At 44.7% G+C, this 7,839-nt stretch overlaps 11 non-coding genes across 11 annotated transcripts; all 11 read left to right on the forward strand.

The window, feature by feature from the left end:
* Window positions 1-61: 61 nt before the first annotated feature.
* trnai-uau lies at window positions 62-155 on the forward strand. The gene is made up of 2 exons: window positions 62-99; window positions 120-155. It is a non-coding gene; the product is annotated as a tRNA-Ile (tRNA).
* Window positions 156-803: 648 nt separating this feature from the next.
* Window positions 804-897, forward strand: trnai-uau. The gene is made up of 2 exons: window positions 804-841; window positions 862-897. It is a non-coding gene; the product is annotated as a tRNA-Ile (tRNA).
* Window positions 898-1,545: 648 nt separating this feature from the next.
* Window positions 1,546-1,639, forward strand: trnai-uau. The gene is made up of 2 exons: window positions 1,546-1,583; window positions 1,604-1,639. It is a non-coding gene; the product is annotated as a tRNA-Ile (tRNA).
* Window positions 1,640-2,287: 648 nt separating this feature from the next.
* On the forward strand, window positions 2,288-2,381 carry trnai-uau. Its single transcript has 2 exons — window positions 2,288-2,325; window positions 2,346-2,381. It is a non-coding gene; the product is annotated as a tRNA-Ile (tRNA).
* A 648-nt stretch (window positions 2,382-3,029) lies between these two features.
* Window positions 3,030-3,123, forward strand: trnai-uau. The gene is made up of 2 exons: window positions 3,030-3,067; window positions 3,088-3,123. It is a non-coding gene; the product is annotated as a tRNA-Ile (tRNA).
* Window positions 3,124-3,771: 648 nt separating this feature from the next.
* Window positions 3,772-3,865, forward strand: trnai-uau. The gene is made up of 2 exons: window positions 3,772-3,809; window positions 3,830-3,865. It is a non-coding gene; the product is annotated as a tRNA-Ile (tRNA).
* A 648-nt stretch (window positions 3,866-4,513) lies between these two features.
* Window positions 4,514-4,607, forward strand: trnai-uau. Its single transcript has 2 exons — window positions 4,514-4,551; window positions 4,572-4,607. It is a non-coding gene; the product is annotated as a tRNA-Ile (tRNA).
* A 648-nt stretch (window positions 4,608-5,255) lies between these two features.
* trnai-uau lies at window positions 5,256-5,349 on the forward strand. Its single transcript has 2 exons — window positions 5,256-5,293; window positions 5,314-5,349. It is a non-coding gene; the product is annotated as a tRNA-Ile (tRNA).
* A 648-nt stretch (window positions 5,350-5,997) lies between these two features.
* On the forward strand, window positions 5,998-6,091 carry trnai-uau. Its single transcript has 2 exons — window positions 5,998-6,035; window positions 6,056-6,091. It is a non-coding gene; the product is annotated as a tRNA-Ile (tRNA).
* Window positions 6,092-6,739: 648 nt separating this feature from the next.
* Window positions 6,740-6,833, forward strand: trnai-uau. Its single transcript has 2 exons — window positions 6,740-6,777; window positions 6,798-6,833. It is a non-coding gene; the product is annotated as a tRNA-Ile (tRNA).
* Window positions 6,834-7,479: 646 nt separating this feature from the next.
* On the forward strand, window positions 7,480-7,573 carry trnai-uau. The gene is made up of 2 exons: window positions 7,480-7,517; window positions 7,538-7,573. It is a non-coding gene; the product is annotated as a tRNA-Ile (tRNA).
* Window positions 7,574-7,839: the final 266 nt, after the last annotated feature.

Here is a 7,839-nt window from a genome sequence, read left to right on the forward strand (position 1 = left end):
CTGACTCGGACCGAATATGGTACATCTATGTTTGTGCAAAATATGCTAATCAATGTATCAGGCTCCTGTGGCGCAATCGGTTAGCGTGTGGTACTTATACAGCAGTATGCAGCGAAGCAATGCCGAGGTTGTGAGTTCGAGCCTCACCAGGAGCATGTACTTTTCTTGAACCCTCTGCCTGTCTATTTATTGTCCAGAAAAGGAGCATTTTTCAAAACATTTAGGAGGACATTACATAAGTATGTCATTGAGATAACAGGTCAGAGTGCAGGCACAGCTAGTATTAAAATCCTTAGTTTTCTGACCCTGAGATTAAGAGTGTCATGCTCTACCGACTGAGCTAACCAGGCATCTCAGCGGTAATATTGACCTGGTCCGATTATCGTACAGCTCCGTTTGTGGAAAATATGGTGATCAGTGAGAGTGTTGTTAATGGATCCTGTGGTGCAATTGGTTAGCCTGTTTTACTTATACAGCAGTATAAGTCATTGAGATAACAGGTCAGAGTGCAGGCAAAGCTAGTATTCAAATTCATAGTCTTCTGTATCACCAGCTATGCCTGACAAGTCAGCAATGCAGGGTGGCGAGACTGCTCGAAAGTCCAAGCGGATGGCTGTTTGCGAAGTGTGTTGGTGCTTCGGCTCTGAAAAGAATCACCCCATTTGTGGTTTGAACCCACGAATACGAGATTAAGAGTCTCATGCTCTACCGTCTGAGTTAGCCAGGTCGGTCAATTGTCGGACTGACTCGGACCGAATATGGTACATCTATGTTTGTGCAAAATATGCTAATCAATGTATCAGGCTCCTGTGGCGCAATCGGTTAGCGTGTGGTACTTATACAGCAGTATGCAGCGAAGCAATGCCGAGGTTGTGAGTTCGAGCCTCACCAGGAGCATGTACTTTTCTTGAACCCTCTGCCTGTCTATTTATTGTCCAGAAAAGGAGCATTTTTCAAAACATTTAGGAGGACATTACATAAGTATGTCATTGAGATAACAGGTCAGAGTGCAGGCACAGCTAGTATTAAAATCCTTAGTTTTCTGACCCTGAGATTAAGAGTGTCATGCTCTACCGACTGAGCTAACCAGGCATCTCAGCGGTAATATTGACCTGGTCCGATTATCGTACAGCTCCGTTTGTGGAAAATATGGTGATCAGTGAGAGTGTTGTTAATGGATCCTGTGGTGCAATTGGTTAGCCTGTTTTACTTATACAGCAGTATAAGTCATTGAGATAACAGGTCAGAGTGCAGGCAAAGCTAGTATTCAAATTCATAGTCTTCTGTATCACCAGCTATGCCTGACAAGTCAGCAATGCAGGGTGGCGAGACTGCTCGAAAGTCCAAGCGGATGGCTGTTTGCGAAGTGTGTTGGTGCTTCGGCTCAGAAAAGAATCACCCCATTTGTGGTTTGAACCCACGAATACGAGATTAAGAGTCTCATGCTCTACCGTCTGAGTTAGCCAGGTCGGTCAATTGTCGGACTGACTCGGACCGAATATGGTACATCTATGTTTGTGCAAAATATGCTAATCAATGTATCAGGCTCCTGTGGCGCAATCGGTTAGCGTGTGGTACTTATACAGCAGTATGCAGCGAAGCAATGCCGAGGTTGTGAGTTCGAGCCTCACCAGGAGCATGTACTTTTCTTGAACCCTCTGCCTGTCTATTTATTGTCCAGAAAAGGAGCATTTTTCAAAACATTTAGGAGGACATTACATAAGTATGTCATTGAGATAACAGGTCAGAGTGCAGGCACAGCTAGTATTAAAATCCTTAGTTTTCTGACCCTGAGATTAAGAGTGTCATGCTCTACCGACTGAGCTAACCAGGCATCTCAGCGGTAATATTGACCTGGTCCGATTATCGTACAGCTCCGTTTGTGGAAAATATGGTGATCAGTGAGAGTGTTGTTAATGGATCCTGTGGTGCAATTGGTTAGCCTGTTTTACTTATACAGCAGTATAAGTCATTGAGATAACAGGTCAGAGTGCAGGCAAAGCTAGTATTCAAATTCATAGTCTTCTGTATCACCAGCTATGCCTGACAAGTCAGCAATGCAGGGTGGCGAGACTGCTCGAAAGTCCAAGCGGATGGCTGTTTGCGAAGTGTGTTGGTGCTTCGGCTCAGAAAAGAATCACCCCATTTGTGGTTTGAACCCACGAATACGAGATTAAGAGTCTCATGCTCTACCGTCTGAGTTAGCCAGGTCGGTCAATTGTCGGACTGACTCGGACCGAATATGGTACATCTATGTTTGTGCAAAATATGCTAATCAATGTATCAGGCTCCTGTGGCGCAATCGGTTAGCGTGTGGTACTTATACAGCAGTATGCAGCGAAGCAATGCCGAGGTTGTGAGTTCGAGCCTCACCAGGAGCATGTACTTTTCTTGAACCCTCTGCCTGTCTATTTATTGTCCAGAAAAGGAGCATTTTTCAAAACATTTAGGAGGACATTACATAAGTATGTCATTGAGATAACAGGTCAGAGTGCAGGCACAGCTAGTATTAAAATCCTTAGTTTTCTGACCCTGAGATTAAGAGTGTCATGCTCTACCGACTGAGCTAACCAGGCATCTCAGCGGTAATATTGACCTGGTCCGATTATCGTACAGCTCCGTTTGTGGAAAATATGGTGATCAGTGAGAGTGTTGTTAATGGATCCTGTGGTGCAATTGGTTAGCCTGTTTTACTTATACAGCAGTATAAGTCATTGAGATAACAGGTCAGAGTGCAGGCAAAGCTAGTATTCAAATTCATAGTCTTCTGTATCACCAGCTATGCCTGACAAGTCAGCAATGCAGGGTGGCGAGACTGCTCGAAAGTCCAAGCGGATGGCTGTTTGCGAAGTGTGTTGGTGCTTCGGCTCAGAAAAGAATCACCCCATTTGTGGTTTGAACCCACGAATACGAGATTAAGAGTCTCATGCTCTACCGTCTGAGTTAGCCAGGTCGGTCAATTGTCGGACTGACTCGGACCGAATATGGTACATCTATGTTTGTGCAAAATATGCTAATCAATGTATCAGGCTCCTGTGGCGCAATCGGTTAGCGTGTGGTACTTATACAGCAGTATGCAGCGAAGCAATGCCGAGGTTGTGAGTTCGAGCCTCACCAGGAGCATGTACTTTTCTTGAACCCTCTGCCTGTCTATTTATTGTCCAGAAAAGGAGCATTTTTCAAAACATTTAGGAGGACATTACATAAGTATGTCATTGAGATAACAGGTCAGAGTGCAGGCACAGCTAGTATTAAAATCCTTAGTTTTCTGACCCTGAGATTAAGAGTGTCATGCTCTACCGACTGAGCTAACCAGGCATCTCAGCGGTAATATTGACCTGGTCCGATTATCGTACAGCTCCGTTTGTGGAAAATATGGTGATCAGTGAGAGTGTTGTTAATGGATCCTGTGGTGCAATTGGTTAGCCTGTTTTACTTATACAGCAGTATAAGTCATTGAGATAACAGGTCAGAGTGCAGGCAAAGCTAGTATTCAAATTCATAGTCTTCTGTATCACCAGCTATGCCTGACAAGTCAGCAATGCAGGGTGGCGAGACTGCTCGAAAGTCCAAGCGGATGGCTGTTTGCGAAGTGTGTTGGTGCTTCGGCTCAGAAAAGAATCACCCCATTTGTGGTTTGAACCCACGAATACGAGATTAAGAGTCTCATGCTCTACCGTCTGAGTTAGCCAGGTCGGTCAATTGTCGGACTGACTCGGACCGAATATGGTACATCTATGTTTGTGCAAAATATGCTAATCAATGTATCAGGCTCCTGTGGCGCAATCGGTTAGCGTGTGGTACTTATACAGCAGTATGCAGCGAAGCAATGCCGAGGTTGTGAGTTCGAGCCTCACCAGGAGCATGTACTTTTCTTGAACCCTCTGCCTGTCTATTTATTGTCCAGAAAAGGAGCATTTTTCAAAACATTTAGGAGGACATTACATAAGTATGTCATTGAGATAACAGGTCAGAGTGCAGGCACAGCTAGTATTAAAATCCTTAGTTTTCTGACCCTGAGATTAAGAGTGTCATGCTCTACCGACTGAGCTAACCAGGCATCTCAGCGGTAATATTGACCTGGTCCGATTATCGTACAGCTCCGTTTGTGGAAAATATGGTGATCAGTGAGAGTGTTGTTAATGGATCCTGTGGTGCAATTGGTTAGCCTGTTTTACTTATACAGCAGTATAAGTCATTGAGATAACAGGTCAGAGTGCAGGCAAAGCTAGTATTCAAATTCATAGTCTTCTGTATCACCAGCTATGCCTGACAAGTCAGCAATGCAGGGTGGCGAGACTGCTCGAAAGTCCAAGCGGATGGCTGTTTGCGAAGTGTGTTGGTGCTTCGGCTCAGAAAAGAATCACCCCATTTGTGGTTTGAACCCACGAATACGAGATTAAGAGTCTCATGCTCTACCGTCTGAGTTAGCCAGGTCGGTCAATTGTCGGACTGACTCGGACCGAATATGGTACATCTATGTTTGTGCAAAATATGCTAATCAATGTATCAGGCTCCTGTGGCGCAATCGGTTAGCGTGTGGTACTTATACAGCAGTATGCAGCGAAGCAATGCCGAGGTTGTGAGTTCGAGCCTCACCAGGAGCATGTACTTTTCTTGAACCCTCTGCCTGTCTATTTATTGTCCAGAAAAGGAGCATTTTTCAAAACATTTAGGAGGACATTACATAAGTATGTCATTGAGATAACAGGTCAGAGTGCAGGCACAGCTAGTATTAAAATCCTTAGTTTTCTGACCCTGAGATTAAGAGTGTCATGCTCTACCGACTGAGCTAACCAGGCATCTCAGCGGTAATATTGACCTGGTCCGATTATCGTACAGCTCCGTTTGTGGAAAATATGGTGATCAGTGAGAGTGTTGTTAATGGATCCTGTGGTGCAATTGGTTAGCCTGTTTTACTTATACAGCAGTATAAGTCATTGAGATAACAGGTCAGAGTGCAGGCAAAGCTAGTATTCAAATTCATAGTCTTCTGTATCACCAGCTATGCCTGACAAGTCAGCAATGCAGGGTGGCGAGACTGCTCGAAAGTCCAAGCGGATGGCTGTTTGCGAAGTGTGTTGGTGCTTCGGCTCAGAAAAGAATCACCCCATTTGTGGTTTGAACCCACGAATACGAGATTAAGAGTCTCATGCTCTACCGTCTGAGTTAGCCAGGTCGGTCAATTGTCGGACTGACTCGGACCGAATATGGTACATCTATGTTTGTGCAAAATATGCTAATCAATGTATCAGGCTCCTGTGGCGCAATCGGTTAGCGTGTGGTACTTATACAGCAGTATGCAGCGAAGCAATGCCGAGGTTGTGAGTTCGAGCCTCACCAGGAGCATGTACTTTTCTTGAACCCTCTGCCTGTCTATTTATTGTCCAGAAAAGGAGCATTTTTCAAAACATTTAGGAGGACATTACATAAGTATGTCATTGAGATAACAGGTCAGAGTGCATGCACAGCTAGTATTAAAATCCTTAGTTTTCTGACCCTGAGATTAAGAGTGTCATGCTCTACCGACTGAGCTAACCAGGCATCTCAGCGGTAATATTGACCTGGTCCGATTATCGTACAGCTCCGTTTGTGGAAAATATGGTGATCAGTGAGAGTGTTGTTAATGGATCCTGTGGTGCAATTGGTTAGCCTGTTTTACTTATACAGCAGTATAAGTCATTGAGATAACAGGTCAGAGTGCAGGCAAAGCTAGTATTCAAATTCATAGTCTTCTGTATCACCAGCTATGCCTGACAAGTCAGCAATGCAGGGTGGCGAGACTGCTCGAAAGTCCAAGCGGATGGCTGTTTGCGAAGTGTGTTGGTGCTTCGGCTCAGAAAAGAATCACCCCATTTGTGGTTTGAACCCACGAATACGAGATTAAGAGTCTCATGCTCTACCGTCTGAGTTAGCCAGGTCGGTCAATTGTCGGACTGACTCGGACCGAATATGGTACATCTATGTTTGTGCAAAATATGCTAATCAATGTATCAGGCTCCTGTGGCGCAATCGGTTAGCGTGTGGTACTTATACAGCAGTATGCAGCGAAGCAATGCCGAGGTTGTGAGTTCGAGCCTCACCAGGAGCATGTACTTTTCTTGAACCCTCTGCCTGTCTATTTATTGTCCAGAAAAGGAGCATTTTTCAAAACATTTAGGAGGACATTACATAAGTATGTCATTGAGATAACAGGTCAGAGTGCATGCACAGCTAGTATTAAAATCCTTAGTTTTCTGACCCTGAGATTAAGAGTGTCATGCTCTACCGACTGAGCTAACCAGGCATCTCAGCGGTAATATTGACCTGGTCCGATTATCGTACAGCTCCGTTTGTGGAAAATATGGTGATCAGTGAGAGTGTTGTTAATGGATCCTGTGGTGCAATTGGTTAGCCTGTTTTACTTATACAGCAGTATAAGTCATTGAGATAACAGGTCAGAGTGCAGGCAAAGCTAGTATTCAAATTCATAGTCTTCTGTATCACCAGCTATGCCTGACAAGTCAGCAATGCCGGGTGGTGAGACTGCTTGAAAGTCCAAGCGGATGGCTGTTTGCGTAGTGTGTTGGTGCTTCGGCTCAGAAAAGAATCACCCCATTTGTGGTTTGAACCCACGAATACGAGATTAAGAGTCTCATGCTCTACCGTCTGAGTTAGCCAGGTCGGTCAATTGTCGGACTGACTCGGACCGAATATGGTACATCTATGTTTGTGCAAAATATGCTAATCAATGTATCAGGCTCCTGTGGCGCAATCGGTTAGCGTGTGGTACTTATACAGCAGTATGCAGCAAAGCAATGCCGAGGTTGTGAGTTCGAGCCTCACCAGGAGCATGTACTTTTCTTGAACCCTCTGCCTGTCTATTTATTGTCCAGAAAAGGAGCATTTTTCAAAACATTTAGGAGGACATTACATAAGTATGTCATTGAGATAACAGGTCAGAGTGCAGGCAGAGCTAGTATTAAAATCCTTAGTTTTCTGACCCTGAGATTAAGAGTGTCATGCTCTACCGACTGAGCTAACCAGGCATCTCAGCGGTAATATTGACCTGGTCCGATTATCGTACAGCTCCGTTTGTGGAAAATATGGTGATCAGTGAGAGTGTTGTTAATGGATCCTGTGGTGCAATTGGTTAGCCTGTTTTACTTATACAGCAGTATGTCATTGAGATAACAGGTCAGAGTGCAGGCACAGCTAGTATGCAAATTCATAGTCTTCTGTATCACCAGCTATGCCTGACAAGTCAGCAATGCAGGGTGGCGAGACTGCTCGAAAGTCCAAGCGGATGGCTGTTTGCGAAGTGTGTTGGTGCTTCGGCTCAGAAAATAATCACCTCATTTGTGGTTTGAACCCACGAATACGAGATTAAGAGTCTCATGCTCTACCGTCTGAGTTAGCCAGGTCGGTCAATTGTCGGACTGACTCGGACCGAATATGGTACATCTATGTTTGTGCAAAATATGCTAATCAATGTATCAGGCTCCTGTGGCGCAATCGGTTAGCGTGTGGTACTTATACAGCAGTATGCAGCGAAGCAATGCCGAGGTTGTGAGTTCGAGCCTCACCAGGAGCATGTACTTTTCTTGAACCCTCTGCCTGTCTATTTATTGTCCTGAAAAGGAGCATTTTTCAAACCATTTAGGAGGACATTACATAAGTATGTCATTGAGATAACAGGTCAGAGTGCAGGCACAGCTAGTATTAAAATCCTTAGTTTTCTGACCCTGAGATTAAGAGTGTCATGCTCTACCGACTGAGCTAACCAGGCATCTCAGCGGTAATATTGACCTGGTCCGACTATCGTACAGCTCCGTTTGTGGAAAATATGGTGATCAGTGA

The sequence above is a fragment of the Oncorhynchus gorbuscha genome, unplaced genomic scaffold (genome assembly GCF_021184085.1).
Source record: "Oncorhynchus gorbuscha isolate QuinsamMale2020 ecotype Even-year unplaced genomic scaffold, OgorEven_v1.0 Un_scaffold_1978, whole genome shotgun sequence".
Taxonomy (NCBI): Eukaryota; Metazoa; Chordata; class Actinopteri; order Salmoniformes; family Salmonidae; genus Oncorhynchus; species Oncorhynchus gorbuscha.